We start from the raw sequence: 8,563 nt of genomic DNA, 5'->3' as shown, positions 1-8,563 counted from the left end.
ATCAAACACAACATATAGCCAATCACTGACCAAAAAAGACAAGAAAAAAGGTCTATGTCAGATTTTAGTAATGACTGTCTATTTGGGGAACATGTCAATTTAAAATGCTCAGGTTACTTGCGTTACCTTGGCTTCCTGAGGTAAGCGACCGAACATTGTGTTAACAAGCTATGGGAAAACTATTTACTCTGTTACTGAAGCCTGATTTGTTCACGTCTGTGTAGCTGCACAAACCAATGGTGCTCAACGGCTGCACAAATCTCACGAATAGAAATCACAAGATGAGGCCATTCCTCTGGTAGAGTGTTTCAGATTTGTTTGCTGAACAATAGCAGAAATGCGGTATGTTTGAAGAAAACAGCTTGAAAATTTTGTTAAGTCATTTGGCGCTGCTAGTGGTCTGAAATGACACACCTTTTGACAAATGCCTTTACATACACTAATGTCTCTTTCTCTCCCAGTGTTCCTCTTCTGACCAGTGCTCTAATTAATTCTGAACAGATAATGCGGTGTGCGGCCTTTGTAATTATCACACGAAACTCTTAATTCTCCAATAGCCCAAATTTCATCTCAAATGTAAAAACTGGACCATAATCACAGATGCATATCAGCCCTTCATCTTAATTGATAATTACTGCAGTGTTAATTATCAGCCATCTATTACCACACATGCAGGTAGAGTGTTTATCAGGATGCTGGGAGATAAAATAGAATTGTACTAAAAGAATGTTTGTCTAGAGCAGTGATTCTCCTCCACGAAAACTTAGATAAAGGCATGTTTCAAGGTTTTAACATGACAAATAGTGATTGTTTCAAATGCATATTCATTGAAAATGTGTTATATAAAAGACAACATTTTGTACATAGTATTAATGTATGCAGTGATACTACTGTAGGTGCACAGATCATTCTGTTTTGTAAAAAGCTACATGTGTTTCACATGATTATCACATACTACAATCAATAATACTTTTATTTATCATGTTACCTGAAATCTGAATGCAAAGAGTCTTTTGTACCAAAATACATGTAAAATCATTAAACATGAATGAGATATTATCAAAAAAAGTAAAAAAAAGGCAGCTCATTCATGCATAATAGATTCAGGTGGGAATGCTGTAAGCCAAGAAAGACAAGCGATTTTCCTCCTTTCCTCTGTGTCAGAGGTTCTTTAGGCTCTCCTTTCCTCTTCTATTAAAACAACCTCTTTTTCTTCATCTTCCTCTGTTGATATAACTTCACATACAGGATGGTTGTACTGTGGTATTTTTACAAAATATTCAAGACTAAGATTTTCAGTACGAAATTGTTGTACTTTTTTGTTATACATGACCAAATCTGTGTAAAAATAAATATATTTGCAGATGTTTGCAAAATGAAACAATGTTGTTTTGAATCTCGTAAAGTCGCTTAATATCCCTCCATCATAGAAAAGTTAAATTCAAACAGTATATGGAGTGCTCTAAAATATTTCACTTAAGCAAAAGCAGACACACATTAGTACACCCATACCAGAGTTTCAAATGATCATTGTAAAGATTGTACAATAATGTGCTAATAAAAGTGGTGCTGGAATGTGTTTATGGATCTGAGGGCCAACAATAATCTTACAGACACACAAATATATGGATGGACTGTCATGAGTTACATGTGGATCATTGTACCTGCAAACGCTGTGCCAGGAATCTAAGATGTAGCTTTGGCTATCAAAATGGTATTGTGTAAAGAAAATTGTTAGTAAAAAAAAAAAAAAAAAAACATGTAAACACCTGTCCATATTTGTAGGCACACTGGTGTTTGCTCTAGAAACATTATACACAGTGTGAAAAACAAATGCTGAGGTTAAACAGCCGCTGTCTTTGGACTCTTCTGTCTTGGGTCTGAGTGTCATGCCTCTCCATACCCATAACGCTCTAGGCTGCTGTTGCGGTAGCCGACACGGTTCATGGTGTAGAAGCGAGCGCCTCGGAGGGGTATGGTGGGAGAAGGGGGCACGTCCTGTCGAAGTGGGTCTCTCTGCCGTAGAGGAGGATGATGGAACCCTGAGTCGCTCAGCCGGGGGTCCACAGGGCGATGGTAGCTGGGGTGGTAGCCGGACTGTGGGTTTGGGTAGGGTGTTGGGTCCCTGTGTCCAGCCCACGGCTGCATGGGATACTCATTAAGTTCGACTGACGCTCTTTGGCAAGACAGGAAAGATAAAGAAAAGTTAGGATCTGAAAAGAGATGGTTTGAAAGGAGATGGTCAAATAGTTAAGCATGACTTTACCATAATCAAGTATAATTTTATCTGGAGAAAAAAAATTGATTTATGAAACTGATCAATTTCAAAACCAGGCGAGCTGCTTGAATAGACATTTGAGACATATACAGTATATATAGCCCACATTTACTATAGTCTTCAGTGTCACATCAGAAATCCTTCAGAAATCATTATAAATGCTGATTTGCTACTCAAGTAATATTTCTTACTATCAATACTGAAAACAGTTGCTTAATATTGCGTAATCGCTTGGTTTTGAAATGGTGAAATCGTTTTCCCCATGATTCTTTGATCATTTTTTATTTCATTTCGATTTTGACAAAGCATTTATTTAAAACAGAAATCTTAAAATATTGTCTTTACTGTCATTTTCTATCAACTTAATTCATCCTTGCTGAATAAAACGAATAATTTATGTAAATAAGTGTATATATACTTTATATATATACTGTAATATATAATAATTCTCTTATTATTATTATTTAGATATATAATAATAAAATTACATTTTATTCAGCACTGATAGTATTAATATAAAATAGTTAATGTCTGTCTTACATGTTCTTATGATTTTTAAAGAGTTGTTAGATTAGCAGCATGCTAATGTCTCACTCTAATGGAATCAAGTCTGTGTGCTCGTATGAAGATCACTATTTGTGTTAAGGAAGTGAGTCATTGTTTCCCAAGTTGCTACTGTACCTACTGTATAAAGAGAGCTTCAAATTAGTCAATTGGGGGTCTCTTTCAGTTGCGATGCTACCTTAGAAACTAGCTACCTCTGTATACAGTAGACTAAGAGTCCGTTCACTAGAGAAGCGTGAGGAATTGGGTCTGTAGGTTGTACACTATAATGCTGTAGGGATCGGGAGCCTGAGGACCAACAGATAACAGAATACAGTAAACCCCTAATCCGACCAGTGCCATTTTGTGGAGAGTGAGAGGAAGGGAGGGAGAGTGTGAGTCCTGGTATCATGATCCTGTGTTACATGTGCTGAGGCAAGCGTGACATACCAAGGACCTGCAACATAAACATTTTAACACGTCTCGAGCACAAAGTCTGGGAGAGGGACTGACATGCGGTCAGGGTCATTGGAGAGTGTAGACAGTAGGCCATCTCTGGTTTCCTCACGCTGGCTGATTAAGGTATAATCTCTGCTGTAAGGTGAGACACTGCATGCTAATTCGGCATGGATCACCTTTCATAGCACAGTTTGCAATTTTTCGGAACCTGCACTGCTGTGCTCTGAATGCACAGTTCCAGAGGCTTTAGCCAGCAGTTATATTACACCACAGCTGAAAGACTACCAGAAAGAGGTTAATGAGAATGAGAGTGAAGACAAAACCGGACAAGAGTGCAGTATGATCATTCGCTTTCGCCAGACTGCCGAATCAGCTGTCTTCCTTCCCCTCCTTCTCATTCCGGTCATAGCTCAGGCTAGTATCAATGACAGCCTCAGCATGCCACATGTCTTAAGGAGCCTGGATCGTTGCATTTGACTTTCCAGACCATCTCCATTAACTTATTTACGTGTAAGACGTGTCTGCGAACAAGCTTCCCATCTGATGGCAGTATCAGTTAGCTGCTTTAATGCAAGAAGGTCTGTGTATGTGTTTCACACATATCTCATTACTCCCACTGAATGTGGAAAACATCAGTCTGAAGGCCCTCGACAGAAAGCACACCCTTTCAATGTGGTCTCGTTCCCCTTAAGGGAGGGATTCCTTAAGACCAGGAGGGCAAGAAAACAGGCATTCCAAAAATCATCAGCATCCTCTTAATCTCTCCAAAGCTGTGACCACCCATCCAGCGGGGCAATCAGGCATCTGTATGCACACGCTCCCTTCCTGACCATCTCAATCAGTCATTCGATATATCATTGGCTATGACATCACAACCTCAACAGTCCCAGAAAAGCAGTGTGTGTCTGCAAAGTGAAGGCCAAAATCATCATTACTGTTGGAGTTTATCAGCTTTGCGGTGGCTGCCTGCACCTGGTTCTTCTAGCTTATTACAGACCTCACCACAAGACCAGAACATTAACAACTAATCTTTCTTGTTCTCAAACCAATAGTCCTCCTACAGGCTAATACAAAACACAAAGCCCTTACACTTCTGCTCTGGTTGAATCTTTCCTTGATGTTGAGTCTTACAGTTTCGTCTACAGGGTTGGTAAACAGGAAAACAGGAGGGTGAAGAATGTTCCACTGTGAAAACAGTAAACAGCTGGGGAAACCAGAGGAAGCAACAAGATTGGCACTTTCCATGAACAGGATACAAAATAATATCCAAAAGACTTACACAAATATTGGTTGTTAACCTCAGGAGGACAACCTATTCCTTTTCTATAGGTTCTGCCATTTTTAAAACCTTAAAATGTTAATCATGATGGTGATTTATTATAGAAATGAACATTAAGCAACTACAATAAAATAATAAAAACTGGGTTTAAAATGTAGGACATTTCTGGTCAAATTAGTTTTTTTTTCATTTTAAAATGATTTCTAGTATTTAATTTTAGATAAACATTAGATAAACAATAAAATAAAATTAAATAATAAAACAACTGTGTTTTAAATGTGTGCCATTTCTGGGAAAATGTACATTAGTTAATGTTAAGATATATAGATATTTGAATAAATACAGAATTGATCAAATATATATCTTAGGACCACTTTGATTTTATTTGACCACTTTAACAGTCAAGATGGTTAAGATAGTACAGTAAAATTCTTTTAGTAAAGAGTTTAGTACAGTAAAATTAAAATTCTTTTAAAAGACTGCATTGCATGTCTACTTGCGTGTTCTACTGACCCCCTCTTATCACTTTTGACCCCTCATGCCCTCTCTTAAAAAAAATAAATAAAAGAAAAAAATAAAGGAAAGCTGGGAAACCAGGTAGTTGCAGAAAGTTATTTAGAACAGGCATGCAGTTTGAGGATCAGTGACCAAGATAAGTCAAGGTCAAGGTCAAGGTAGCATTTATTGTCTCCCTTAGGAGAAATTTGTTTTAGATTAGGGAAACTGCTGCCACATCAAGACATAAAAACACACAACATATAAAATGAAAGAGTAAAACACATTTAAATTCTAAAAACCTACATCATAAAAACAGTACATATATCATATATCAATACACAACACAGTCCTCAGTTCCTGCCTCTTGTACCCTCTATTACCATTATTTATCTTTATCTTCCAGCATTTGCTCATTAATTAATTTAATAGACAGTGGTAAAAATGAATATTTATATCGGTTATACTTGCATAATATAACCCTGTATCTCCGTCCAGAATTCATCAGTGTATACTCAGGATACAACACATGCGAGGTGTCTAATAAAATCTTTTTGGCCTGCTGGGTGATACAAAGCTCAAAAATATCCTGTAAAGAGCTAATTGTCTGTGTCCCCATGATTTTTCCTGCCACTCTCAACACGTTATTTATTTGGGCTCTCAATTTTACTCTTAAACTTCCAAACCAAACAATAATTCCATATCTTAAAACAGACTCAATCGTTGCTTTATAAAAAATTAACATGAAATTACTGCTCACTCCAAACAATCGCAATCTCCGTAAAAATGTATACACTGGTGGATCCTTGTGCACACCCATGACACATGTGTGTGCCATTTAAACTCACTATCGATGTAAACCCCCAAATATTTATAAGAAGAAACCTGTTTAATAGCTTCACCATGGACCACAACAGAGCTCCTATCCCCCACTGATCAGGGATCTATGATGATCTCTTCAGTTTTTTTTAACATTGATCTGTAGATAATGGTCATCACACCAGCCCACAAAGGTTTCTATACCGGCTTTGTAGTCATCAGTACTGCAGTCTCTTGTCAACAATTACAATATTACTGTGTCATCCGAAAATTTTATAATAAATTGATTTTATTGCTGACTAATGCACTCGTTTGTGTACAAAGTACAAAGTAAACAGAAGTGGCGAACTTACGCACCCTTGAGGGACCCCTGTAATATTTACTACAACATCCGACAACACTAAGTTAAATTTCACCTGTTGTGTCCTATTTGTTAAAAATGAATAATACCACTTTTTTTTTTGATTTACTTGTAGGTTAATTAATTTCTCTAACAGTTTATGTGGTTTGATGGAGTTGAACGCAGAACTAAAATCAATAAAAAGCAGTCTAGCATAAGCAGCTGGACTCTCCATATGCTTTAAAACAAGGTGCGTTAATGTGGAAACCGCATCATTAGTACCACGATTGCTTTTATATGCAAATTGTTACTGATCTAAGGATGGCTCCACTTCCTTACGCAACTCTCCTATTATAATCTCCTCAAATGATTGCATGACATTCGACGTTACGGCCACTGGCCTATAGTCATTATTGTCCTAAGGGGGAAGAAATTTTTGGAATTGGAATTACAATAGATTTTCTCCAAAGCTCTGGTACTGTATGCGTATCAATTGAGAGCTGAAAAAGGCGTTGCCAGGCTGATGTGAGCTCCTCAGCAAATGTCTTTAAAAGAAAGCATGACATCCCATCTGGTCCCGTTGCTTTACTAGAGCATAAATGTAATAATCAAGACTCCATAATCATCGGGAAGAAGGAGGCGGGAACCGGCGGACAATCAAAATGAAACTTTAATAATAAAAATAAACACAAAACAGCACATCAGCCCCTCGCGGACGACTGATGCGCACAAATAAAAACCAAAACATAAAATAAAGCCCAGGCCTGGTCCTCTCTCGTCCTTCACTGTCGTCGCTCCAGTTTTATATCCTTCCATTTCCTCTGTGGGACTCGAGACCGGTTGTGGGTCGCAGATGTCGCTCATTTCCCAATCACTCCACCGGCCTCGCTCGTTCCCACATCCCTCGGCCCCGCCCCACTTGTCACATACCCCCATCGCCCCTCGCAGGCCGGGGGGGGGTACTCCCGAGATTGCGCTGTACCCCCCCCCCCTCCCTCCGGGGGGGACCGCTCACGGGGACCTGCGGGAACCTGGGGGTAGGACAGACGAGGCGAGAGAAAAGGAGATGGAAGGAGGAGCAACAGAGACGAGAGAGGGGAGAGAGGAAAAAAAATAAAAAAAAAAAAATTCCGGTTCCCAGACGCACTGCTGCTCGGCCCTCCACCAGCTGGGTGATCTCCTGCACTGTGCCTGGCGGTGGCACTGGACGGCCCTAGGCGGACGGCGACAGCTCCTCCGGTTTTGGGCAGATGGCAGGAGTCTCCTGTTCCCTGCTCCTCCGGATACCTTCAGGGAGGCAGCAGGCTCCGCCCCCTTGGCGAACGGCGCCGACTCCTCCGCTCCCTCACGGACGGCAGCCGCCCCTCCACATCGCGGGCGGCCGGCAGCGAGCTCGCCCGTTCCCGGCAACTCACTCCAGCCCACCGCCTCGAGCGTCCATGGCAGCACACTCCTCGCCAGCTCGATGGCACCGCGGATTCACCACAGTGGTGAGGGATCTTCAGCAGCGCGTCCCTCCTTCTCCCTGGTTTCGGCACCACTGTAATAATAAAACCTTCCTAATCATCGGGAAGAAGGAGGCGGGGACCGGTGGACAATCAAAAAAAGACTTTAATAACAAAATAAACACAAAACAGCGCATCAGCCCCTCGCGGACGACTGATGCGCACAAATAAAAACCAAAACATAAAATAAAGCCCAGGCCTGGTCCTCTCTCGTCCTTCACTGTCGTCGCTCCAGTTTTATATCCTTCCATCTCCTCTGTGGGACTCGAGACCGGTGGTGGGTCGCAGGTGTCGCTCATTTCCCAATCACTCCACCGGCCTCGCTCGTTCCCACATCCCTCGGCCCCGCCCCACTCGTCACAATAAATTTTTAAAAACCCTTGTAACATCCCCTGAATATATTAATATTCTCTCATCACTGATGTTACAGTTTACATTACCTAAAATATCATGACATTCCTGAAAAGTGTCTGTCTCAAATCTCATATAAAAATTATTCAATTCATTTGCTTTATCAGTTTCATTGATGACTAACAATGGCTTCTTTTTCGGGGTCATGTTGGTCATTCCTCGAATTTAATTCCATAGTTCATTAGTATTACATTTTGCCAGCTGTTGTTCAGCCTGTTCCTTATATTGTATTTGTGCTACCCTTAGTTGCTGCTTGCGTTCCTTTTGTGCTGCTTTAAGTCCCATTGTATCCCCTTACCTATAGGACATTTTTTTCTTTTTAATGCAATATTTAATTCCCCCTGTAACATATGGTTTGTTATTTGGATACCTCTTAATAGCTCTTTGAGGGATAACTAGATCCACACAAAAGGAAATATATGCCGTAATTGTTT

The 8,563-nt window shown here is 40.2% G+C and overlaps 1 pseudogene; it reads right to left on the bottom strand.

Annotated features, from left to right (window-relative positions):
• Positions 1-1,687: 1,687 nt before the first annotated feature.
• Positions 1,688-8,563, bottom strand: part of LOC132152577 (partitioning defective 3 homolog B-like) — a 340,755-nt pseudogene continuing 333,879 nt past the window's right edge.

This window comes from Carassius carassius, chromosome 11 (assembly GCF_963082965.1).
Source record: "Carassius carassius chromosome 11, fCarCar2.1, whole genome shotgun sequence".
NCBI lineage: Eukaryota > Metazoa > Chordata > Actinopteri > Cypriniformes > Cyprinidae > Carassius > Carassius carassius.
This window is presented reverse-complemented; position numbering and strand designations above follow the sequence as displayed.